Source organism: Schistocerca cancellata, chromosome 3 (genome assembly GCF_023864275.1).
Source record: "Schistocerca cancellata isolate TAMUIC-IGC-003103 chromosome 3, iqSchCanc2.1, whole genome shotgun sequence".
Classification (NCBI taxonomy): domain Eukaryota; kingdom Metazoa; phylum Arthropoda; class Insecta; order Orthoptera; family Acrididae; genus Schistocerca; species Schistocerca cancellata.
This window is the reverse complement of record NC_064628.1, coordinates 309,609,531-309,636,942: the sequence shown is the minus strand read 5'-3', so window position 1 is coordinate 309,636,942 and position 27,412 is coordinate 309,609,531.

Genomic DNA, 27,412 nt, shown 5'->3' with positions numbered 1-27,412 from the left:
GTGTCACTTGAATACCAGGCCGTAGCGTGTCACACACTACTCGCTCTTATTCAGCGTGGCGTGTATCTGTGACAGCCAACACAGGCGTAGCTGAGCTCCAGCCGTAAACGTTATATCCTGCCGCTCGCTGTTTTGTGACATTAACATTTGGAGAATGACAAGTGATAAAAAGTTATCAACAACGTATAACATAAACGGCCGTCGAGCGTGTGGCCTTTCGCTGCCGAGCGCCCGGCGTCTGCCATATATCTCGCTTTGTTTGTCACTGCAAAATGCGCCCCCCGTGCTTTGTACACGCCCTCCCCACTCCACAACCCCTGCCGCCGGATAATGCCAGCAGTTCTTCAGTAGTGATAAATTTTACTAATGGGGATCCATAAATTATTGCTGCGTGGCCTGACGTTTTAATGGAATTGTAGTAAATCACGACGCATAACATAATCTGTACGGCAAAGTGAGTTATCCAGAATATTTCTGTCGTGATTGTTAATTCTGCTCGCTGAATTTTACCCTTTGCTGGCAACAGTAACGTGTCAAGAGTCCGCTTCTTGTGCACGTATGTGTGTGTGATGTGTATGTGTGTGCGAGTGTGTGTGTGTTTGTGTATGTGTGTGTGGTGTGTGTGTGTGTGTGTGTGTGTTAGCAGTCACAACGCTGAACGTAATTACCGTTTTATGAGATCACCATATGTGGCTCCCATTCAGGTCGATGAACGTAAAAGTGTCGACTTGGGCAGTGCTGGAATAGATTTTCTGATCCCACAGAAATTATATTTGCACGGTCATTAAAAAATAGAACTGACATTACCAAATCAGAGTTGAATAATAAAATTTTATCGCAACGGCTCCTGATAATCAGTTGGTGTTGAACAAAATCTAAGAAAGATATTTCTGCTTAGCAAGTGCGACAGGGTAGTTAGAAACTACCTGAGCATTCAGCAGCCTTATCAGTAGGGAAATTGGGGGGGAAGGGGAGGAGGGGCGGGAGGAAATATGTGGAGAATATCTTTCTAGAACTTTCGGCCAGACAATTTGGTGAGAACACTATTTTTTTCCCTTTATTGAATTTCGATTCCCCTCGAAGGAGGCGGTCTCGCAGCTGCTTAGTACGCTGCTCTTCAGCCTACAGAATTATTAAAACATAAGAAGATAAGGAACAATAAAAGCAGGCGATAAAACAGCGACTTAAAGTCTAAAACGGCGGAAAATTTTGGAAAGTTAAAACATAAAACAAAGGATGGGCGATGCTAATAAAATACACAGGTAAAATAGTAGACAGACAAGTAAAAAAAACATGGCGACAGTCTGGTTTCTGTTCGCAAGAGAGATAAAAATCACACCCAGCGACGGTATGATGTCCGTTCGCAACACTTTGGAAAAGATGCACAACGCTCAACAATCACTGGAAACACTGCACTAAAAAGTCAGCACGAAAATGACACACCACAGCCATTGCTCACACACAAAGTGGGAACAAAGTCAGAACAAGCGTAAGGAAAGCAATGTAGGAAGCATTCAGTAAACTGGAAAATTCTGTATCTCTGCCAAGTGGCGACGAGAACATCCCACCAGCAGGCGGTGATGTGGAAGAAGAATCGATTAGTCACCTCCACATAGCGGAGCAGAAGCAACTCAGCAAAGACTGCCAGGAGGCGTGAGTTAGTTGCGCACACTCGTTAGTTTGGCAGCCGGCTTAAATAAGTGCGCACCGTGAACGGTGAACAGTTGATATTCTGTATATGAAGCACCCCATTACGCGCCATTATAATATTGTGTTGATTTATTTTATTTTCTCGCCGTGTGTGCTTGCGTGTGTTGTATTTGTATCTAGTTGAATACAGCATAGAGTAAGATCTTACCTGATCCTAAAAAAGTTTTCATCTTAAGTACAATCAGTTAATAGACCAAAGATCTGACACTCATTGACGATGATGGCGAGCACCGAAAAGGGGTGTTACGAAATGTGGGGCAAAATACTAAGTCCCCGTACTGATATTGCTTCACTAAGGAAAACCATAATGCAGTTAAGCCGTCACAAGAGAGCGAAAATAACAGGTGCATTGTAGGATGTAGGGTCCGCTAGTTATGCAAAACACCGTTTCTTCTCAGTACCCAAACATGTTTCAGCACCACTGTGCCATCGTCAATGGGTTTCCGTTTTTATTTATTCTGTAATGCGAACATTTTTATTAAATGATTACAAACTTATGTGGATGATTCAAAACGGTTCAAATGGGTCTGAGCACTATGGGACTTAACATCTGAGGTCATCAGTCCCCTAGAACTTAGAACTACTTAAACCTAACTAACCTAAGGACATCACACACATCCCTTCCCGAGGCAGGATTCGAACTTGCGACCGTAGCGATCGCGCAGTTCCAGACTGAAGCATAGAACCGCTCAGCCACACTGGCCGGCTTATGTTCGTTTCTTTTTGTTAATACCTTTACACTTGGTGAGCATTTCCTAGATCACTTGTGTATTATTTATTACAGGTAACTTGTCATCTGCAACCAAACGATGATGATGAGAAATTTTGCTGGGAGTTTGCGACCGAACCGCCGAATCTTTCCATCAGTAAATGGGGTATGTTCTCAACTGACTCGGTTGTTTTAACCCCCTCTACTGAAGGAATGACCCGCTTCCTAATTCCGTATGTATAAAACCAATACGGACTTGTAGCTGTCACGCCTTTGCGCTTACTGCTACGTATTTTAACTGTAAATAGCTCAGTCCTAATGGTAAGAGGTAGTAGTGAATTCACGTTGTTAATATTTGAATACAGCACAGCTGCCACAAGCTCAGCTCACTTTTACTCCACTCCTACCCTCGCCATTGCACCACATTAACTAGGTGCTACGTGGACCTTGCTAAATTCACTTGCGTATACATTTTTGACCGTTACTCGCCAGTATTTACCTAATGATTAGTACACTCCTAACCGGACTATTTCCCTAAGAGCTGTGATGATTGAACGGGTTCGATCCACAGCCTACAGTGCCCTACAGTTCACACGGTAACACTGCCTACCTGACCCACTTAACTTGGTAGTGAGCTTATGTATCCAATCACCACTGCTAGCAGCAGTGGATAATCCTATCAGCACGACGAGAGCAGCAGACTTACCGTCGAATCCTCCTGAAAATACTTATAACTACGGTCGCCAGCTCTGAAGGAGCAAAAGAATAAATCAATTTTTGGCTCGTTTCAAAGTGAAATGGCTTGAGTTGAATTTAAACTTAATTCTGAATATTACTATTTCTGATCATTCTAGATGATTCTACAAAGCAAATACTCTCTCAATTTCTGTGAGTTGGCTTGGTAATTACTACCAAAACAGTTTATGCAACTTGGGTTAACAAAATTCTATCCTTCAACTTATTTAATGATTTTGGATATTACTCTTTGGACAATTGATACAGAATTAGTTAAGTGACTTTACTTGAAAGGTTACTCAGAAAAATTTAAGTAACTATAAATAGGCGACTCATTCTGGTGTCACCATTGCTCTTTTCAACATTCTTATACGCTAAAGTATTCTACAACCAAAAGAATTGTAAATGAAAGAGACGATTGTGGCCTCAGTCTGATTTCACCATACTATGTTTGAAGTTACTACACTTTACAATGAACAACATGCGTCGTACTTTTACTCATTACTATATTCTGTTCTCTGCATTTGCATAAAAGAAAACTGGTATTCTCCTTTTACATGTATACAAAGTTCGACTTAACAATTGCAAGCGGTCTTGCCTTGGGTAGACGTGTCGGTGCTGGTGGTGAGATGCATGTGGCTAACGCAGCTCTTCACGCCTCATGCCCTTAATGGCGGCTGGAACTACGAGCTCTAGCACTCGTATAAGCTACTGCACGTCCGCCATAAAATGCGGGCGCAGGAACTCTTACAATCAGCCCCCAGTGGCATAGAGGCGGCTTCAACAACCATTCGTCGCGTTTTACTCCAAAAATGGCGACGATATTCGCCTCTTCTCTGTTGCACAATCACTTTTGCGTGAGCACAGTTACGCACGTCCGATCACGTCAACACTCCCCAGGCCATTCCATTGTTCAGTCCCTGTGTCTCCAGCTACCCCTAGCTACACTCGTATCACCAAGAGTGGGGGCGTTCTCCTACCACCTTTTTACCGAAATCATTTAGTATTTAAGAATATTTATATTTACTACCCTGGAGTTCATATCAGTCATAATAATTTACTACTAGCGCTTTACAACATTAAATTATACAGTAATAACTTATAATTACCAAGAAAAAGAATACATTTGACTCCGAGAGCTTAGTGCATTGTCTGACAGGTAGCGCTAATTCCCAGTTTCGCCAATAGATGGCATCAGGTGCACTCCCTGGCAGTCTCACACAAGCGCGCCCGTTTCCGACGCGCGGGCTCCAAATTACTGTCAGCCCACCATCATTTCAGTTCCATTACAAGCTAACCTTTCATCTAGAATGTAATTTAGTTTGTCGCGATATTTCGCCCCTACATTCGTTTTTACTTACGTTTTCGTGTGGGAAGCCCTTTTATTCTCCGCATCATGGTAAGGTGTTGTGATGCACATGTGAATGTAACACGTATTTTTCACAAATAAGGTCGTAAAAACACTTTTCACTTCACCAAAACACAGTGTGATTGTGGTTTGTTGTGTGTCCCAGCCCAGTCAGTGTTCATTTGTTCACCAGAGAGTTCGGCGCCAAATTTGAATTTTGTTTACATTTTATCTTTGTGTGTGTGTGTGTGTGTGTGTGTGTGTGTGTGTGTGTGTGTTTTCTGTGCGCTTCTTAGCTGTTTGTATTGTCTTTTACATGGTGTTCCTTTAGTGTGTAAATGGTGAGTCTTTGCAGTTTGTAGTGATCCCATTTCTCATGTGTGTGTGTGTGTGTGTGTGTGTGTGTGTGTGTGTGTGTGTGTGTAGACTTGATTTGTTTGTGTTGTCTTTTTTGTAAAGTTCCTTTAATGTGTTAGATAGTGTGCACTCGCAGAGTGTAGTGTATTCATTTAAGAGCTGTTTTTCTTCTGCTATTGCCTTTTATGTGGAAGTTTCCCTCAATAGTCAGTTTGCTGTATGGGCTGTGGCTGGGTTTTAGTATTCTTAAGTCTGTTTCTATTGTAGGAGGGTGATGATTGTGGGCTACAAGGCGGACAGCAAATGTGATATGGGAGCTGTTGCTTTTTAAAGCTCTAAGTTGTTCTGAATATTTGGTTTTGAAGTTTCTGCATGTTTGTCCTATGTACACTGACTGGCAAGTGTTGCATGTCAGTTCATATATTCCTGACAGGTTCATATATTCCTGACAGGTACATTATTTGCAGAGTCGCAAAACTGATGAAATTGCTCGATCGAAGAAAGATCACAGCACCGGGCGGGGAGATGTTGAGATTCTATAACGTAAGTGTGGAGTAACTGAGCCACTACTACAGTCTACATTGACATCTATGCTCTTCAAATGGCGGATGGTAGCTCGTTTACCAATATCACTCCCAGCTCGTAAGCCTATGAGTGGACTGGAATCTCCCTAATTTTATCTTGATGGTTTTCTCACGAAACGTACGTAAGAGGAAGCAATATATTTGTTGACTTGTCTAGGAATGTATGCCCTCGGAATTTCAACAGTAGACTACACCGCGATGCAGAGCGCCTCTCTGGCAGCGTCTGCCACTGCAGTTGGATGAACACCTCTGTGAAGCTTTCGCGCTTACTGAATGAACCTGTAGCGAAATGTGCTTCTCTTCTTTGGATCTTCTCAATTTTCTCTACCAGTCCTATTGGTACGAATCATGTGCTGACGAGTAATATTCAAGTACTGATCGAAAGAGCGTTTTTGTAAGTTACTTCATTTGTTGATTGTATACATTACCAGAGGATTCTTCCACTCAATCGTTGTCTGTCATCTGGCTTACTCACGATTAATTTTGTGTGGTTGTTCCACTTCAAATCGCTCCGTACGCGTGCTCCTAGATACTTTATGGTAGAAACTGTCTCTGGTGCTTGTTCTACAATTGTGTAATTACACAATACACAGTACTTTTGTGTATATATTCTCAAAATGGTACATTTGTTTATGCTAACATTTGTTTATGTTTGCCCTGATGAGTGGTCGAAGACAGTTTAAGAGAACAACTGTTTTCAGCCATGCTGCGGCTCGCATTGGTGCAGTTTGTATGTTTCTGTCCTCTGCTGATGGCCAGACCGTGTCGTTTAGTTGACATCGTTGCGGTTGTTTGTCTTCTTCTCGTGCTGAATGGCGCCACTTGGTTTCGCAAGCGTTGACTGCCCGCTAGTGGCAGCAGCAGCGGTTATCAATATGTAGTAAATGTGGCCCCATATTTCGAGCGACGTCGTGGTTCTTCCGGGTCGAGTCAGTGTGCAGTTCAGTTGGGGACTCAGGAGGAGCCAGGTCCACGCCGTGTGAGAACATGCCTCTACCCCTGGCAGCGCGCATGGACTGCTGCATCGAAGGGCTGTGGTCACGAGGGTGCACGACCTCGTCGTAAACTGGATCCTGAAAGCTTTAAGTTGAGTGCATTTGGATTCAAGTGGAGAACCGCCACGATTGCGAGATCTTGCGGTTCTCCAGTGACTTGGGTTTCTGTTGCCGAGGCGAAGAACAGCGAGTGGAGTGCATGGGGTAGGTGGATCTGACTAGCTTTCCTGGACTTCTAATTATTATTTAATGCGTTCAGTTTGTTACCATTTGTTAAGTTCAACCATAGGTATTTTTCCTGCCTCGTGGTCACTAACGCTCCAGTTACCTGCCCTGGGGGTTAGCGTATGTAACGGCAGTGCACGTTTCCTCGCCTTGCCGCTGCTGTCCAGTGAGGCGTGTAGTTTTGACAGCTTTCTTGATTGTAGGTTGGTTGGTGATTCTTCTAGTCTGGTGGTAGTGGTTCCTTTCTCGTTCTGGGCGCTCTAAGCACAGGATTCTGCGGGTGGAGTCCAGACCGCCGGTTCCGGCTTTGGAGTATTTTTACATCTTTGCATTTGGTTTACTGGGCGTCAGGAAGCCTCAGAAAGATTATCATTATTCGTTATACTGCCACTAGTCTGAGTTACCATCTTGTAAAGTGAAGCCGGCCGTTGTGGCCGAGCGGTTCTAGGCGCTTCAGTCTGGAACCGCGCGACCGCTACGGTCGCACGTTCGAATCCTGCCTCGGGCATGGATGTGTGTGATGTCCTTAGGTTAGCTAGGTTTAAGTAGTTCTAAATTCTAAGTTCTAGGGGACTGATGATCTCAGATTTAAGTCCCATAGCGCTCAGAGCCATTTGAACCCTTTTTTTTTTTAAGTGAATGCAACTCTTGGCTGCCTATCTCATCGTTCCCAAAAGTGTTTTTTGCCGGACCTACTCAGAGGTCGATTCCTGGTGCACCGTCTGTGACTGGCCCTTGTGTTTTATAATTGTATTTGTTGTTTATTGTATGTTTCTAATTTTTTTATGTAATTGCCATTTTGTCTCACCTGTTTAGTGATCAGTTGCCTGCCTTTTTAAATTAACCGTGCTATTGCATTGCTGTTTTACAGTATGTTTGTTAATTTTTTTATAATCGCCGTTCTTGGCGTTAAAGGCCTTCAGCCGTGACTGTGGTCACTTGCCTTAAAATTCTAATTGGGGTCACATTGGCTTGTTTTTAAAACATTATTTGCTGTGTCTGTATTTTATGCTCATTTGATAAATTGTAACGCACTGAAAGCCACTATTAATTACACACTTGTTTATTTTTCATTAATAACGTGTGATATCTTTATATATTGCTGAGTCTGGAATTACTCTTTTAAATAAATGTGTGTAATTGCAAAAGGGAACCAATAGTAACTGATTACGGCCCCGTCCACAATCGTAACCGAATCCTGCCTTCCTTGACTACCGGCCGTGCGGTCCTAGGCGCTACAGTCTGGAGCCGAGCGATCGCTACGGTCGCAGGTTCGATTCCTGCCTCTGGCATGGATGTGTGTGTTGTCCTTAGGTTAGTTAGGTTTAATTAGTTCTAAGTTCTAGGCGACTGATGACCACAGAAGTTAAGTCGCATAGTGCTCAGAGCCATTTGAACCATTTTTTTGACTACCAGGTTTCATGTTTATTAATAAAACCAAAACTCAGTTACTATGTTCTTCGATGAATATTCAAACTGCATACAACAGCAATGTGTCTCCTATGACGTTCACTGTGATGTGCATGCACGACGAACCCTAGAGTCGTGGTAGGCAGCGGACTTGAAGACCTGGCACGTTACGAGGCCAGTGCTGCCGGCGTGTGACGGCTGGCGTGCTGCTGGTGCAGACCAGAATGAAGTGGGCCCGGTCTCCCGGTGTGGAGCGGTGAGATGTAATTGCTGATACTGACAAATTGTAGCACTGGAGCTAAACTGCTGAAGTGGCCCGCTGGAACTGGTGGTACAGCCGACTTGAGGCGTAGGGCGGGACTAACTTCGCGCAGTCCAGCGGTGGCCTAAGTATTCAGGAGCGCTGCGAGGGCACGTCACCAGGAGTAGCAAAATAGTGCCCTCCCGACAGCGCTTTGTGCTGAGGCGGGCACGCTGCTTGTCGGCGAGGTTGACGCGGCGTGTAACTCCGTGATAAACCGCCCAGACCATACAACGAAATATCGTCAAGTTGATGAAAGCTGTTTACCCATGTCCTCCTGGTGGGGCAGCTGCCAGCACGACTCGCCTGCTGTGTGGAGGAAACGACTGCCAGGTGGATACAACAGATGGTCAACTGACGCTCCCTGCACCAAGCGTCGATCCTCTGCTATTCTCCCTGCATTTCGTTGTAAGTTTTCAGTGTTGCGACTTCTGTACACAACATTATCATCCGTGAAGAGCCTCGTGGAAGTTCCGACGTTATCTACTAGGCTATTACAAATGATTGAAGCGATTTCATAAATTCACTATAGCTCCATTCATTGACATATGGTCACGACACACTACAGATACGTAGAAAAACTCATAAAGTTTTGTTCGGCTGAAGCCGCACTTCAGGTTTCTGCCGTCAGAGCGCTCGAGAGCGCAGTGAGACAAAATAGCGACAGGAGCCGAGAAAGCGTATGTCGTTCTTGAAATGCACTCACATCAGTCAGTCATAACAGTGCAACGACACTTCAGGACGAAGTTCAACAAAGATCCACCAATTGCTAACTCCATTCGGCGATGGTATGCGCAGTTCAAAGCTTCTGGATGCCTCTGTAAGGGGAAATCAACGGGTCGGCCTGCAGTGAGCGAAGAACCGGTTGAACGCGTGCGGGCAAGTTTCACGCGTAGCCCGCGGAAAATTGGCTCATGCCACAACTGGAGACCGACAGCGCTGACTTCATCTTTCAACAGGATGGTGCTCCACCGCACTTCCATCATGATGTTCGGCATTTCTTAAACAGGAGATTGGAAAACCGATGGATCGGTCGTGGTGGAGATCATGATCAGCAATTCATGTAATGGCCTCCACGCTCTCCCGACTTAACCCCATGCGATTTCTTTCTGTGGGGTTATGTGAAAGATCCAGTGTTTAAACCTCCTCTACCAAGAAACGTGCCAGAACTGCGAGCTCGCATCTACGATGCTTTCGAACTCATTGATGGGGACATGCTGCGCCGAGTGTGGGAGGAACTTGATTATCGGCTTGATGTCTGCCGAATCACTAAAGGGGCACATATCGAACATTTGTGAATGCCTAAAAAAACTTTTTGAGTTTTTGTATGTGTGTGCAAAACATTTTGAAAATATCTCAAATAATAAAGTTATTGTAGAGCTGTGAAATCGCTTCAATCATTTGTAATAACCCTGCATTATGAAAGTAACGGTCCTCTAACACTCGCCAGGGTCACGCAAGAAGTTATTTTTACTTATGAAGACTTCTCTTCCGTTCAGAATGACATGCTGTGTTCCATTTCTAGAAAGACTTCAGTCCAAACACACAGTTGATCTAATACCCCATACGCTTGTATTTGTTCACTAGACAGCGTTATGTTATTGTAGCGAATGCCTTCCGGAAGCTCAAAAGCGACAATAAAATAATGGCGAGGTGTGTCGCCAGTAGATTGAAGCAGGTAATGCCGAAGATTGTCAGCCAACACCAAACTCATGCAGTGCGGGATAGAAATATATTCGACGCTGTTCTGGCATAAGAGACTGTATGTCAAAAGTGAAAGGATAAAAACCGCAGCGATTTTACTTATCGACTTTCAAAATGCGTTTGACTGAATTACTCACGCTTATCTGAAGCAGGCAACGACCAGCGTGGGATTTGGGACCAAGTTTATGACTGTCATTTAGAACATGCTTGGGAACGCCACTTCGAGGGTCATTATGAACGGCTACCTGGGTGACAAAATCCAGATCACAAAGTCAGTGCGGCAAGAAAGCCCACTGTCGATGGCTTTGTACTGTACACCATACCACTGCACCCTTTCCTCCGACATATATCCCAAGAATGCCGGGATAGACAACGTCCAGCTGATTCGCAGAGCTTATGACGATGACATTGGAGTTTTCGTGGAACAGCCAGCAGACGTTTACGGGCTATACACTGTCAACAGGGGCGATTGTCAATCCCACATAGACAGTGTTACTCACCCTCACACGTGGCGGATAGAATATTTAAAGTAACTGGTTCTGTGCGCGGATACAGTACACAGTCCTCGGAATAGTCGTGAAGGATAACCCGCAGAGAGTGGAGGCGCTCAACTGGCGTACCACTTTGCATAAACTCGGAGAGTTAGGCAAAACACATTTGGTCATGCCCTTGGAACTTCAGGGAAGGGTGGAGATCATTAACACCTACATCCTAGCGAATGCCTAGTATCTGGCTCAAGTTCTACCAATGCGAAACAAATAACAGCACGTGCGGTTAAACAGCCCTTATGTTAGATGCTGAGGAAGGGACACATCTTCAAGGTCCCTATGCAAACTTGCACCCTGAGTCCTGAAGATAGTGGACAGGGGTTAATAGACTTACATGCCAAATGTGCTGCGCTTTTCATCAACCGCACCAAAGCCATGACTTAAAAAAGTTCTTGCTGTCCAATAGCAACATTATTTCATAAATTCCGGCCGCTATCACTTGTCCTAGTCCAAATCAGCAGCATCCCCCATCCGCTGAACTTCGTGTGTCGGTTTTACCTCGACACATAGTGACACTGCTACCGCACTTCGTGTACCTTCAGTCGGGAACAAATGGGAGTTGCGGCTCCCACAATACAAGTGAAAAACTGTGTGGTAAAATCTAGTCACCAAGATTCTATCTGGGCGTGTGCGCGTGACATGGTACAAGATCGTAAATCACTCTATTCCGACACTTACTTTGCTTTACTTTTTCGTGTCCGGAAACCAGGTCAAAATCTTTTAGTCCAGTATAGGGCTGCGTCCAAAGCTTTTATTTTTCCAGCCATAAATCGTCGGGGTTGCACCTATAAGGGCAGTTTGGGCAGGCGAGCAGATGCTCCATATCCTGCACAGGGCCACAGTCGCACTTATCATCCGTGGTTCCAAGACCCCACCTAACCATATTTGTCTTCACTGGGGCCACCTCTGTCCTTATTCGGTTCAGTGTCCTCCATGTCTTCCAGTTTGTGCTGAATCCGCACTAGATGGTGATTCTTCTATTATTGTGCCCAAGAACCTTTTACGGGATTTAAATCGCCCGGGTTTACCCTCACTGCCAAAAAGGGATGCCGATCGTCAATTTGTCTGAGTCTCTCTATGAAGTCATGTGATGTTCTCCAAGATTTGGGATTCGCAAACAGGGCAGCACTATATAGTTTTGGTAGGGAAGTACGTTTCATGCATCACGTTGTTAATCGACATGTTTCATTAAGGCTTATGTCAACCTTCTTTGTATGGGTTGATCTGGACCACACTGGGCAGGCATATTCGGCTGTAGAGAAGCGTAAGGCTGTCGTTATTAATATGGAACGTCTAGCACCCCATCTGCAGTTAGCTGCTATCAGCAGAATATTATTTCTGCCAGTTACCTTTTGTCGCGTCTCTTCGCAGTGGTACCTGTATGTCAGAGATCTATGGAGCACCACGCCCAGCTAAGTTGATTTATCGGTATGCTCCAGTGTGGTATTATTCCAAGAGACGTTAAGTTAACGGTTATGCTGCCAGGATCGAAAGTGGAAGACGCTGACTAGTGTTTTTGACGGATTTGGGTTAAGAAAGTTGTTTTATAATACTCTGACATTCCTCTAAGAGCTTTCTCCAGCTTCTGTTCTACATCCTCAAAGGTCCTCCCCTGTGCTGTAATTACCAGGACATCCTCATACAGAAAATGTTTTGTGTGCTTAGGCATCGGTTGGATGTTGACGTACAGATTAAACAGGGAGGGCGCCAAAACGCTTCCTTGGGCCAGACCATTTTTCTGGTTTCTCCATTTGCTCTTTTTCCCATCGAGGATAACATAAAATTGTCTATTTTGTAGTAGGGACTCGATAATCTTGACAAATTGATAGTAACTTAGTTCATCATAGAGCTTCTGGAGCAGCAGCCTGTGCTTAATTGTATCATATACAGAGCTAAGGTCGACCAGGGCTAGCCCTGTTATCTTTTTATTTTCATATCCTTCGTCTGTGTGTTCTGTTAAGCACAGAATTTGGTTAGTACAAGATTTTATAGGTCTAAAACCATCTGTTTGAGGAATAAGTTCCATTTCAAAAGAGTCTGTCATACGATTTAAAATAAATCTCTCATACAGTTTGTAAAGATGACACAGGAGAGATATTGGGCGATAGTTTTTTGGTGAATCAGGTGCCTTCCCGGGTTTCAAGAGTGCCACTATCCTTGCCTTCCTCTTGGGCTGTTTTGCCGCTGTTCATATTGCTGAGTCCCTTGTTGAATTCTTTCACTTTACTGGGTGTTAAAAACCTACTAGTTTCTGATTCTTAAGTCTTGTTAATTTTTTACTTTCTGTTGTTTTGATTAGTCTTTCCATTCAGGAGCAGTTGATGAGCCAGTTGATTAGGTGTTACCGCTGCAGACCTTTTGGGACCATCTGGGCCTGAGTCAACTTTTTTTAATACGATTCCTGGCTATTTTGCTGCTACGTGTCATATCCATCCTCTCCAGCATCTCCAAACATCTATTTTGCCTAGCTTCACTTAGAATTTCCGTCAGAGCCGTACCACATGCTATTATTTCTTGATTAAAGGGATCCTTTTGGTATAATTCCTCGTACTTCGCTAGGCGATGCCTGGAGTCTTGTGAGAGACCTGGGATGTACCACTGTCTCCATCCTCGTGGTATATGTTGTCTGTATCATTCGCACAAATGCCTGGTAGTTCTCTGGGGTTAGGGCGAGGTTTACTATGGCTTTATCCATTTCCTCTGCGAAAGTTTCCCAACTGACCTTTTTAAAATTAAATCTTCTGCGAAACGGTACTGTAGTACCCTTGACTGCTGTATGCATCTGTATCCCTACTGGTCTTTGCTGTGTTCGAGGTATGAGTTGATATACTACTTTAGTACAGCAGTCTTTTATGTTTGAGCTGGTAATGCACTTGTCGGTGTTATATCCGCGTTTCCATATTTTACTTGCGAAGGAGGAGGGAAGTTCTGGTTCATGGAGGATACTGAGGTTTCTTGTTTCTATCCATTCCTCCAACAGTTGTCCGTTCTCGTCTGTTCCACTACATCGCCAAGTGGTGCTGTGGCAGTTAAAATCTCCTACAATGAATTTGGTGTTTTGGTTTCTGAAGTTTTTAGCGGTGTGAAAGCAAATTTTTTTCCTGGATATTTACACACAGATGTTACTGTAAAGTTTCCAATTTCCGCTGTTAGTATTTCGATACCATTAGCTGTAGATTTTCGGACAGAAGTCACCGTCATCTCAGCTCTAACGAATATGGCACTGCCGTGTTTAGGAGGTGGTGCTCCCACAGCTAGTCGCATTCCTTGTATTTCAGATATTTTTGCTTCTGCTGCTCTGTGGGTTTATTGGATGCACAACACATCCCATTTATGAGTACGGCAGAGTTCCGATAAGATGTCTTGTTTGTTGTTCGTAATTCCCTCGACGTTTAAGCTTACAATCGTCGGGATTGGCTCTGAGAAGTGGCTATTTTTACCTTCTTCCAAGGTTTCTGGTGGTGGAAGGATTGGCCGTTATCGTTATTGATAACGTTTCCAGGGGACGCCGGCATGCTATAATCTGATGATGTTGCTATAGAATGCTCTCGCGGAGGCTGCTTCCTTGTCCCCCCCCCCCCTATTCCTACAAATTCTAAACTCTATTCAATTCAGCTATTCCGATCAAGTATCCGTGACGTGTGCGCGGAAGAAGAGAATCGAATATCGCTTTGTGTGCCGCAAATTTCGTATCATCTGGCACACTACAACAGACATGCTGCGATTTATAAACAAAGTCGCTATGAATCACATCACAGTGTCAGACGCCATCATACCACAATGGAACACCTACCCCAAAGCACACAAAAATATCACGACTTGGATTATGCCACACAAATTCACGCAATATTTTTTCCGAAAATGTCTGATAAATTGGATTTCTTGAAATATTTGTGAAATGAACACGGTAAGGAACAAACAAGGAAGGAATGTAGCGAAACCTTTGCAAACTTGCTGAAAACACCATTGCGAAATGCATATGTTGATATGGGACTATAATTTATTTGTTCTGTTTTTTGTGTTCTCTTTTCTCTTCATTTAATGTGATTTAGTGATTACTGTGCTGTCTGACCCCCCCCCCCCCCCCCCCCCTGAACCATGGACCTTGCCGTTGGTGGGGAGGCTTGCGTGCCTCAGCGATACAGATGGCCGTACCGTAGGTGCAACCACAACGGAGGGGTATCTGTTGAGAGGCCAGACAAACATGTGGTTCCTGAAGAGGGGCAGCAGCCTTTTCAGTAGTTGCAGGGGCAACAGTCTGGATGATTGACTGATCTGGCCTTGTAACATTAACCAAAACGGCCTTGCTGTGCTGGTACTGCGAACGGCTGAAAGCAAGGGGAAACTACAGCCGTAATTTTTCCCGAGGACATGCAGCTCTACTGTATGATTAAATGATGATGGTGTCCTCTTGGGTAAAATATTCCGGAGGTAAAATAGTCCCCCATTCGGATCTCCGGGCGGGGACTACTCAGGAGGACGTCATTATCAGGAGAAAGAAAACTGGCGTTCTACGGATCGGAGCGTGGAATGTCAGATCCCTTAATCGGGCAGGTAGGTTAGAAAATTTAAAAAGGGAGATGGATAGGTTAAAGTTAGATATAGTGGGAATTAGTGAAGTTCGGTGGCAGGAGGAACAAGACTTTTGGTCAGGTGATTACAGGGTTATAAATACAAAATCAAATAGGGGTAATGCAGGAGTAGGTTTAATAATGAATAAAAAAATAGGAGTGCGGGTTAGCTACTACAAACAGCATAGTGAACGCATTATTGTGGCCAAGATAGACACAAAGCCCATGCCTACTACAGTAGTACAAGTTTATATGCCAACTAGCTTTGCAGATGATGAAGAAATAGATGAAATGTATGACGAGATAAAATAAATTATTCAGGTAGTGAAGGGAGACGAAAATTTAATAGTGATGGGTGACTGGAATTCGTCAGTAGGAAAAGGGAGAGAAGGAAACATAGTAGGTGGATATGGATTGGGGGGAAGGAATGAAAGAGGAAGCCGCCTTGTAGAATTTTGCACAGAGCATAACTTAATCATAGCTAACACTTGGTTCAAGAATCATGATAGGAGGCTGTATACATGGAAGAAGCCTGGAGATACTGACAGGTTTCAGATAGATTATATAATGGTAAGACAGAGATTTAGGAACCAGGTTTTAAATTGTAAGACATTTCCTGGGGCAGATGTAGATTCTGACCACAATCTATTGGTTATGAACTGCAGATTGAAACTGAAGAAAGTGCAAAAAGGTGGGAATTTAAGGAGATGGGACCTGGATAAACTGAAAGAAGCAGAGGTTGTAGCGAGTTTCAGGGAGAGCATTAGGGAACAATTGACAGGAATGGGGGAAAGAAATACAGTAGAAGAAGAATGGGTAGCTCTGAGGGATGAAGTGGTGAAGGCAGCAGACGATCAAGTAGGTAAAAAGACGCGGGCTAATAGAAATCCTTGGGTAACAGAAGAAATATTGAATTTAATTGATGAAAGGAGAAAATATAAAAATGCAGTAAATGAAGCAGGCAAAAAGGAATATAAACGTCTCAAAAATGAGATCGACAGGAAGTGCAAAATGGCTAAGCAGGGATGGCTAGAGGACAAATGTAAGGATGTAGAGGCTTGTCTCACTAGGGGTAAGATAGATACTGCCTACAGGAAAATTAAAGAGACCTTTGGAGAGAAGAGAACCACTTGTATGAATATCAAGAGCTCAGATGGCAACCCAGTTCTAAGCAAAGAAGGGAAAGCAGAAAGGTGGAAGGAGTATATAGAGGGTTTATACAAGGGTGATGTACTTGAGGACAATATTATGGAAATGGAAGAGGATGTAGATGAAGATGAAATGGGAGATAAGATACTGCGTGAAGTGTTTGACAGAGCACTGAAAGACCTGAGTCAAAACAAGGCCCCGGGAGTAGACAACATTCCATTAGAACTACTGATGGCCTCAGGAGAGCCAGTCATGACAAAACTTTACCATCTGGTGAGCACGATGTATGAGACAGGCGAAATACCCTCAGACTTTAAGAAGAATATGATAATTCCAATCCCAAAGAAAGCAGGTGTTGACAGATGTGAAAGTTACCGAACTATCAGTTTAATAAGTCACAGCTGCAAAATACTAACGCGAATTCTTTACAGACGAATGGAAAAACTGGTAGAAGCCGACCTCGGGGAAGATCAGTTTGGATTCCGTAGAAATGTTGGGACACGTGAGGCAATACTGACCTTACGACTTATCTTGGAAGAAAGATTAAGAAAAGGCAAACCTACGTTTCTAGCATTTGTAGACTTAGAGAAAGCTTTTGACAATGTTGACTGGAATACTCTCTTTCAAATTCTGAAGGTGGCAGGGGTAAAATACAGGGAGCGAAAGGCTATTTACAATTTGTACAGAAACCAGATGGCAGTTATAAGAGTCGAGGGGCATGAAAGGGAAGCAGTGGTTGGGAAAGGAGTGAGACAGGGTTGTAGCCTCTCCCCGATGTTATTCAATCTGTATATTGAGCAAGCAGCAAAGGAAACAAAAGAAAAATTCGGAGTAGGTATTAAAATTCATGGAGAAGAAGTAAAAACTTTGAGGTTCGCCGATGACATTGTAATTCTATCAGAGACAGCAAAGGACTTGGAAGAGCAGTTGAACGGAATGGACAGTGTCTTGAAAGGAGGATATAAGATGAACATCAACAAAAGCAAAACGAGGATAATGGAATGTAGTCAAATTAAGTCGGGTGATGCTGAGGGAATTAGTTTAGGAAATGAGACACTTAAAGTAGTAAAGGAGTTTTGCTATTTAGGAAGTAAAATAACCGATGATGGTCGAAGTAGAGAGGATATAAAATGTAGACTGGCAATGGCAAGGAAAGCGTTTCTGAAGAAGAGAAATTTGTTAACATCGAATATAGATTTAGGTGTCAGGAAGTCGTTTCTGAAAGTATTTGCATGGAGTGTAGCCACGTATGGAAGTGAGACATGGACGATAACTAGTTTGGACAAGAAGAGAATAGAAGCTTTCGAAATGTGGTGCTACAGAAGAATGCTGAAGATAAGGTGGGTAGATCACGTAACTAATGAGGAGGTATTGAATAGGATTGGGGAGAAGAGAAGTTTGTGGCACAACTTGACTAGAAGAAGGGATCGGTTGGTAGGACATGTTCTGAGGCATCGAGGGATCACAAATTTAGTATTGGAAGGCAGCGTGGAGGGTAAATATCGTAGAGGGAGACCAAGAGATCAATACACTAAGCAGATTCAGAAGGATGTAGGTTGCAGTAGGTACTGGGAGATGAAGAAGCTTGCACAGGATAGAGTAGCATGGAGAGCTGCATCAAACCAGTCTCAGGACTGAAGACCACAACAACAACAACAACAACAACGTGCTGTCTGAAGTCCTTATTTACTTTTCTATGTTCCATGTACTGAGATTTTGTTTTCGTTATGCAACACTTTATTAGAAGAGCACAGACAGAAAAACAGACGTAGGCAACTTATCTCAAGAGTGTTCCGTCTTGTTTGGTGTGGTGCACATTCCAATACGTGTGTCCATGTGTATTGGAGACAAGCGGCTGATCTACTCAGTGAGATAGCCTATGACTGGACCTGTAGGACAGCTGGGAGAAACTTCTGCTTCCTTTACTGAAGGTACATTTTATTTCCAAGCAGGATATAGCCTCTGGAGGTAAACATTTACTTCGAGTGTCAGCGAGAATGATTGCAGCCAGGTTACGCTGTTTTGTGTTCAATGTTTCCGTCCGGAATTTTCGATTTAGAAAACGATTATTTCATTATCCACAGAAATGCGTTTTCCACCAAGTACTTTGATAACGATTATTACTTTTGTACAGCTTCCAGTGAATATTTTATTTTTCGGGATGACAACCAAGAAACGCCACAGGCTTTAAACTCTTTTGACCGACTGTCAGTTCGTACATCTGCTGCTAATTGTACACTATGTGATCAAAAGTATCCAGACACCTGGATGAAAATGACTTATAAGTCCGTGCCGCCCTCCATCGGTAATTTTGGAATTCTGTATGGTGTTGGCCCACCCCTAGCCTTGATGGCAGCTTCCACTCTCGCAGGCATACGTTCAATCAGGAGCTAGAAGGTTTCTTGGGGAATGGCAGCCCATTCTTCACAGAGTTCTGCACTGAGGAGAGGTTTCGATGTCGGTCGGTGAGGCCTGTCACGAAGTCAGCGTTCCAAAACATCCCAAAAGTGTTCTATAGGATTCAGGTCAGGACTCGGTCCAAGCCAGTCCTTTAAAGGGATGTTATTGTCGTGCAACCACTACGACACAGGTGATCGATCGTGTTGAAAGATGCAATCAACATCCCTGTAATGCTCTTCAACAGTGAGAAGCAAGAAGGTGCTTAAAACATCAATGCAGGCCTGTGCTGTGATAGTGCTAAGCAAAATAACAAAGCCCTCTCCATGAAAAACACGACTACACCATAGTACCACCTTCTCCGAATTTTACTGTTGGCATTACACACACTGGCAGATGACGCTCACCGGGCATTCGCCATACCAACACCCTGTCATCGGATCGCCACATTGTATACCGTCATTCGTCACTGCACACAACGTCTTTCCACTGTTCAATCGTACAATGTTTAAGCTTCTTACACGAAGCGAGGCATCGTTTGTCATTTACCGGCGATGTGTGGCTTATGAGCAGCCGCTCGACCATGAAACACAAGTTTTCTCACCTCCTGCCTAACTGTCATAGTACTTGCAGTGGATCCTGATGCATTTTTGAACTTCTGTGTGATGTTCTGGATATATGTCTGCCTATTAAACATTACGACCCTCTTCAACTATCGGCGGTCTCTATCAGTCAACAGATGAGGTCGGCCTATACGCTTTTGTGCTGTACGTGTCCCTTTACGTTTCCACTTCAGTATCACATCGGAAACAGTGGACATAGGGATGTTTAGAAGACTGGAAATCTTGCATACGGACGTATGACACAAGAGACACCCAGTCACCTGACCATGTTCGAAGTCCATGAGTTCTGCGGTGCGCCCCATTCTGCTCTCTCACGATGTGTAATGACTACTGAGGTCGCTGATATGGAGTACCTGGCAGTAGGTGGCAGCACAATGCGCCTAATATCAAAAACGTACATTTTTTGGGGTGTCCGGATTTTTTGATCACATAGTGTATTTTGGCCTTCGTTCTTTACTTGGCTTTAAGAAGAACAGTACTTCAAGATATTCGTTTCATGAAGAAATACACTTCCTGTTTCACTATACATCATAAAGTTTCAGTTCTCGAAAAGAAACTCGTCACGGTGAAACGTCCCCTTAGAACAATTATACACGACTGTGCTTAAACTGACACACAATATTTTTTTTTAGCGCAACGCAATCTGACTTTCAAAAATCCCTACAAAAGAATGGCCCTGACTAACATTAATCTATACCTTTCACAAATCACTTACCTCACCAAAAATCTCCGTTACTCGAGCTACTGCAATACAGCGAGCGCCACTACTGCCAGCTAAATAACAGATTCAAACTACGGAAGGCACTAACTACTAGTAGGCATAGTTAGCAAATGAAAGATTTTAATGGAGAACAAACATTGTATTTACCTTAATAGTCATAATATATATAGCAGTTCATAACATCCATTCTTACAAATATCAAAACTCCACCATTTCTCTCCCCACATCCACCACTGCTGGCGGCTCACTTCCAACTGCGCAACGCTACGCACTGTTCACATCCAGCTGCCGCTGCCCAACACTACAATGGCAGACAACAATGCAAACTAGCCGCAGACTGCACACAGCACAGCCAGTGATTTTCATATAGAGCGCTACGTAACGTTGCCAATAAGAAAACATAAACAGCCTACTTACATAAAGAAAACATAAACAGCCTACTTACATAGCCCCCATGCTCCCCACAAAAAATTTTACAAATTGTTTTGGGCAGTGGCCAATAATGATTTGAAAAAATTTTTCATAATTACAATAACAAAGATATCAAATGCACACACTTATTTATACAATGTTGGTCAAAAGCTAAAATTTTCTCACAGTCCATAAAGACAGTCCAGATTGTTCATCACAGTAAAATTCCAGTGTTTTTTTTATTTTCAAAGTCTGAGCAGTAAAAGACAATGCACACGGAAGTAGTGGATTTCCATGCAGTCTTGAAGAAGTAGTGTTGTCCTTCCAACTGAAAGACAGTGCTGACTCTTGACATGCTGACAGGTAATGGGCCACAACAGAGCAAACCCACAGCAGAGTCATTCGACGTTTTGAAGAATATTGGTAGGTAGGTCATCACAGAGTAGACCCACTGTAGTCCTGGTAGAGAGTATGGTATTGGTGGGCCACCAGAGGAGCAGATCCACTGCAGTCCTTGTAGAAATAATGGTACTGGTGAGTCAGCAAAGGTGTAGACCCACTGTAGTCCTTGTAGAAATAAAGGTATTGGTGGGTCATCAAAGGTGTAGACCCACTGTAGTCCTTGTAGAGATGGCCAGCAGCCATCTGCTGCGACTGTGCAGGTGCACAATCACCATCGAAGAGTCTTGCAGAGAATATAGCAAGTCCATAAACCACCACTTGTGCACGCACAAAGTTTTTGGAATTGTTCTTAGAACCAGCAATGCTGTTATCCAGTCCCTTGCTGAATTAGTAACACACGTGCAAACACTAACAGTCCCTACTTCTCACATATTGTCCATATACTATGACCAACAGAAACGTGTGCAGTTAAATGTAACTTACAAGTTACTTAATTTGATGAACCAGTGTCAATTACAATATTATAACATGAGAATACAATTACAAAGCTACAAAATACATCATTAAAGAACATAACAATACAGATAACATTTGTAGTAATACAGGCTTTACAAAAGAATAGAAATAACATATACATCAGTGTTACAGTAATTATGACATAAGTACATACATAAAAGATCAGAATAACTTTCGAAACATCAACTTCACACATGAGCATTAAAATAAAACAGAATAAATAATGTCTAAGCATATTTACAAGGTAAATAACATATTATTAATGCCAATTATATTTGAGGAGAACAGTATTCCTCATCATAGTGAATGTAGCTTAATATTAAAAGAAGAAAAAATTCTATGAAACTACACAGAGACAGGAAGAAAACAAATACACAAGGGTACACAAACACATAGTGGGATAACACAAAAGGAAAGGACAGGGTTTGTTTTCAGTGTAACATTTGGTACTGCAGTCCAACCCAAAAATTCATTCCATAGATCTTTCGTCTTATTTCAACCTTTGCTTCCACCAAAAAAATCCTATCCAAGCATGCTTTCTGTATTTATTTCACATATTTCTTACCTCATTATTTATTTCCAAGAAAATCCTACCTATACCTGTACTTTGTTCGTATAACTTCTCAGTGCATTTCTTCAAATTCATTGCAACTCATTCTCTTATAGGCTACCCCCTCTTAAGCTAACTTAAATCTACTGAGCTCAGATGCTAAACTAAGGGACGAGGCAATGCAGCAGCACAAAACAATTAACACAAACATCAATGACAAAAAATTTAAATAAGTAAAGCAATTGCAATATTACAACTAATATAAGGCACTGTGCAGCAAACAAGAAAAATAAATCAGTAGTAAACTGGCTTAGAAGAGTAACACAAAGTCAAATTCAGTAGCACTATGCCTGGCAAACAGCAGTAACTTATACCTAAACATGACATAGCTCAAGCAGAAAAAATATTACAGTAAAAATAACAATGCAGATAAGGGAAATGTATATTCACATCTTAATGTCTATGTAATTAAAGTGGTGCACCACAACTTATTGTACAAAAAAGATTGCCAAGAAGTTGAAAAGAAAATTATGTATGCAAGTCCTGTGAAGGGAAATGTCTTTTTGTGCTCCTTCGTTTTTTTTTAAGTTATTGTTTACTGGATCTGTAGGCATAAAATATCTATATTAGTACATTCATAAAATTTTATTTTAAACAATGTTGCAGTGCAGCTAGAAACAAGATATTAAAGAAAATGAGCAAATAAATACATAAAGCAAGCCATATGGCATTTCTCTCAACTAGAAAGACAGTAGTCATAATCGGGTGTATAGACATAAAAATATTTCTCGTCATTTCATTAGGCATTGCAGTAAATATCATAAATTAAGAGCTCCACAGTGTTATCATGTTTTCAAGTTTGAGGGTGTCGTATTTATGATGCTTTCTACAAAGGAATGTCAACAGTGAGGATAATGGCCTCCCTTTTTTTCTACCTGTGCCTCTGGAAAGGCACACCCTAATGGTTTTTTCTCCAGGTGTCTGACACTGCTGGGTGCCCACGACGCATTATGTGCAGGTGGTCAATTAACTTTCTTACGGAAATATTTACGACAGCAGTTTCTGCTACAGTGACAGTCTCATATAAAAATATTTCACAGGTCAAGAATTTGCGTTACAAATCTGTAGAAACAAAATACTATAAATATAACAGTGTCCAAAAAATTTTCGCCGGCATTGTGATACATTCACGCATTTACACACATTTCATAACTCTTAAAGTACGATTCTTGGTTTCCAACAACCTTTTTCACAAGTCAGAGTCCCTAAACACTACTCATTATTCCTTACCTTATTCGTCGACACTTCTTCAATATTACATCATAACAGATACGTAGCTTAATCAAATATCTCATATAGCATCAGCTTATTGATCATAAACATACCGCAACAGCATAATACACATAGTCATCGTAATAATAACATCATAACATCTCAGTCAACTCTCAAAATCGTCGTAGCTTCCTCCAATAATTTCAAAACCTCTGCTCATGTCAAAAGTGTCTTCTGCCGCAAACGTACTTTAAAACTCGTGATCCCATACCAAATATATCATGCAAAGCTCTCATAATATCACAATGGGTCCGAAAAAATATGAACAGTTCACAAAGTACAGACAGAATACAATTTCATAAGTGTGAAGTTATCCAACTGTTTAATTGCGTAAACATGTGTCACTGATGTAGTAAAAAACATGTTTATCTCTCAGTTAAATGATCAGATAGCTGTGTAATTTATGTTTTAGAGAAATATGGTACCGATGTGTAAAGTTGTATAAGCAAATACCATATTAGCTAGGGCTCCTTGTGCTTGCCAAACACATGGTACACAAAGTAAGCGTGTACCCCCCTGAGGATTATTGTAATTATACCCTCAGGTGTTACAGATTACAGCAATGGAATGAAATGTATCACGGAAAACTTTCTTTGTAATTCAAAAATCTTTAAAAATAAATGTTTTAAGTACAAAATTAATCACTCAAATACGTGTCCTGTAGCGCTAAATGTGCGTCTTGCTGTAAGACAATCTCTGTGGAAGTGTCGTAGTTATTGTCCTCCGAAAGCTAAGTTCTGCAGAAGTCAATGTACTTACCTCATGATAAACAAAAGTGAAATGCTTTGCGTATAGATATCTTAGTTATTACGCTTATTGTTGTGATGAAGAAATTACTGTGCTGTAACGTATTGTTGTGCTACGGAAAAGGCTGTCTCATTGTAGCTATACCACAAAAGTTACTATTAAACAGTTTTACTTTCCAGAAGAATTCAGAAAAACTGTGCAGATATAAAACAGAAACACCGCAAAAGCAACATTGTAAATTGTCACTCATTAATAACGTCGTGATATAATCATGTAGCTGTCACATAAACTAACCACTGTGTCATCTGGTATCTCTCAGAAAGTATTTTAATTCAGAATGCATTTTCAAGTAAACCAAAATGTTGCATTAGAATCTCATTAGCAGTACCAGTATATGTTCTAAGTATGTGAGCCTCATAGTCGTCACGCGATCGTGCAACTAACAAGCAAGAATGTACAAACAACAATACTGTGTCGTCCGTTTGCAATAACAATGCATTCGTAATTTCTGTTTAAATAAGTTCTCTTGGTTCTTGACTGGATATTTAACTTCAAACATTGTTGCATGTTAACAGATACTAATTCTGACAAAGCATACTAGTAACGTGAAGTGAAAAATTTTATAGCAAAGACTTAATAAAAAAAAACAGATTATCTCTCAATAAATGGTTTTACATGTGAAACGTGGTGTAAACCTTTACTCTTCCTAGTACGCAAAGTTTCAACTTCAACGCAATTATCATGCGGTATTCGTCCGTAAAGAATACTGGAATTTTGCGCAAGGTTAGCGTCACTGTTATTTTTCCCTGAGCCAGTGGGCGCAGGTGGCTGCCTGCGGTGCGAGTCATTGTCTGTTTCTTTGTTGGCATGCACCGTTACTGGGATTAGGAGACCTAACTTCTACAAATTCACCGTGTCGAGAGGGCTCTGCTCTGTTTGAATCTCGCCAGTTCTGATGCAATTCAGGTCCGTCGTTACGATCATATCGTCTGTCGTCATGTTGCTAGATTCCATAGTTTCTTTCTTGTCGGTCACATGGTGGATAATTTCTCCCTGAGTCGTAACTGCGCGCTGGACCATTGCGTCTAAAGTTATTCTGTCTCCATTGATAATAATTGTTTTGGTTCCTATATTGTCTGTTTCTCAGATTGTCTCTGTGATAGTCATTACCACGGAGAGGTGATCTTTCCCTGTAATTATTAATACTCTGGCAATGGTCGTCATATGGGTGGTGTCTGTTTTGGTCATGATTTATGTTATAAGAATAGCCTTGTCGTGTATTATTTCTGTCATCGCGGAATTGTGACAGATGTGACCTGTAATTGTTGTGCTCCTGTTTTTGCATTCCGTGATTGTCAGTGTCAATTTCCAGTTCTTGTAACAGTCCCTGAAAAGCTTCAAAGTCGTCTTTGCAACGTCCTGCTAAAATAATATGTCGTAAATGTTCAGGCAGTTTGATTAAGCAAATGCGGATGAGTTCTGAGGGGCTGTATGGGTTTGAAAGATACTGATTCTTATGCAACATGTCTTCAAAATATTTCATAAGACTGGAAAATTCAGATTGTTCGAAACGTTTCATCATTATGATGCTATGTTTTACTCGGTCTTGTGTAGCTTGAGACCAATACGCTGAGAGGTAAAATTCTCCTTCACTGTGACAATCGTGAATGACCGATCGCATTCTTACAGCTAGTTCATTCTCCAAGTAGCCACACATAAATTCTAACCTGTGCTCCAATGACCAGTTGGGAGGGAAACAATGAGAGAATTGATGGAGCCACGCTTGTGGATGAATGTCGTTGGCAGAATTCTTAAACGTTTTGAATTTACATGTAGTAATGAACAGCTTATAGTCAAAATCATCGTGTCGGCGAGTAGCATATCGGTCATTGTTACGTCGTGTCGGCGGTTCCATCTCAAAATTCGGTGTACCTTGCCAATTTCTTTCATAATTTCCGAAGTACCCTGAGTTATTATTTTGTTGCTGTTTCGTATTTCTATGTCCCTCTTCCCATATTGGAGCGCGAGTGGCCTCTGAAATACGTAATTCTTGTATTACCTGTGTCAGCTGATCTTGTACTTGGGGGATTTCTCTTTGGTGTTGCGTATTAATTTGATTCTGATTTTGTTTTAATTTCCTAATTTGTTCGCACTCTTCTGTGTCAGTGATGGCTACGTGTCTTGTGTCATTCAGATCATCATCTACCTTTGTAGATAAGTTAGTGACCTGATCCGAAAGTTCGGCTACTTTCTCCGATAGTGAACACATTTCCTCAGTGTGTTTTTCTGAACCAAGTTTCAGAGTGTCCATTTGTGTTGAAATCGAATCTACTGTGTCCTTTTAAGTTTTCCTGAGTTTTTGCAAGTTGCGTAACCGAATCGGTAGATGCAACTGAGTCAATTTTAACCCACAAGGTCTCATGATTTTCATGAACAATGGTTTGCAGTTCTTTTATGGCTGCTTCGTGATTCTGTAATGCATTTTCATGCCGCGAAAAAATAGGTTGAAAATGCTCACAAATTTGTGTTTTTACGTCATTACAGACTTTTTGACATTTCGATTCAATGTTATGTAACTCAGAAGTTAAATCTTCACGTGTTTGTTCAAGTGTGGTGTCTAACTTCCGAAGATTTTGTTCCATTGTGCCTAACTTTTGAAGATTTTGTTCCATTGTGTCTAACTTTTGGAGCTTTTGCTGTGTTTGTCTCTGATTTTGTTCCATTGCGTATAACTTTTGAAGCTTTTGCTGTGTTTGTCTCTGATTTTGTTCCATTGTGTCTAACTTTTGAAGATTTTGTCCTATTTGTTGCATTAATTGTAATAACAATGCATTAGTGTCTGGAATCTGTTCCTCTACGCTTTTCGGCAGTGCATTTGCACCAGCAACATTCACATTTTGACAAGCAGAAAATGTGTCTTGACTTATTTGAGAAAACGGTGAGGACGCAAAACCTGAATCTACAGTATTTGTAAAATTGTGTCCTGTCATTTCGGATTCCTGAGGCGAGCTGTTGCCGAGCGATCGATCGATAATGCTTCCCTGTTCATTAATTGTTTCACTGTGTAAAACATTATTTGCAACCCGCTCCATTTCCCTATGCGCAATTACCAAATTACTACTTTGAACATTAGTTAATTCATTACTCTGCGGAGCTAACACACTGCTTTCGTCTTCACTGTCATTTCTCAGTTTACTTTGGAGCCTAGTATTACGTTTTTCACACGCCATAATTGTCACAGTATTTCACACGATAACACGGAAAAGCACAAATTGAAGAGGAAAAATAGGGGAACACATTAACATAGCACTGAGAATAATATCTAGTTAATTGCAAGCGCAGCTGCGAAATACATGTTGCAAATCTA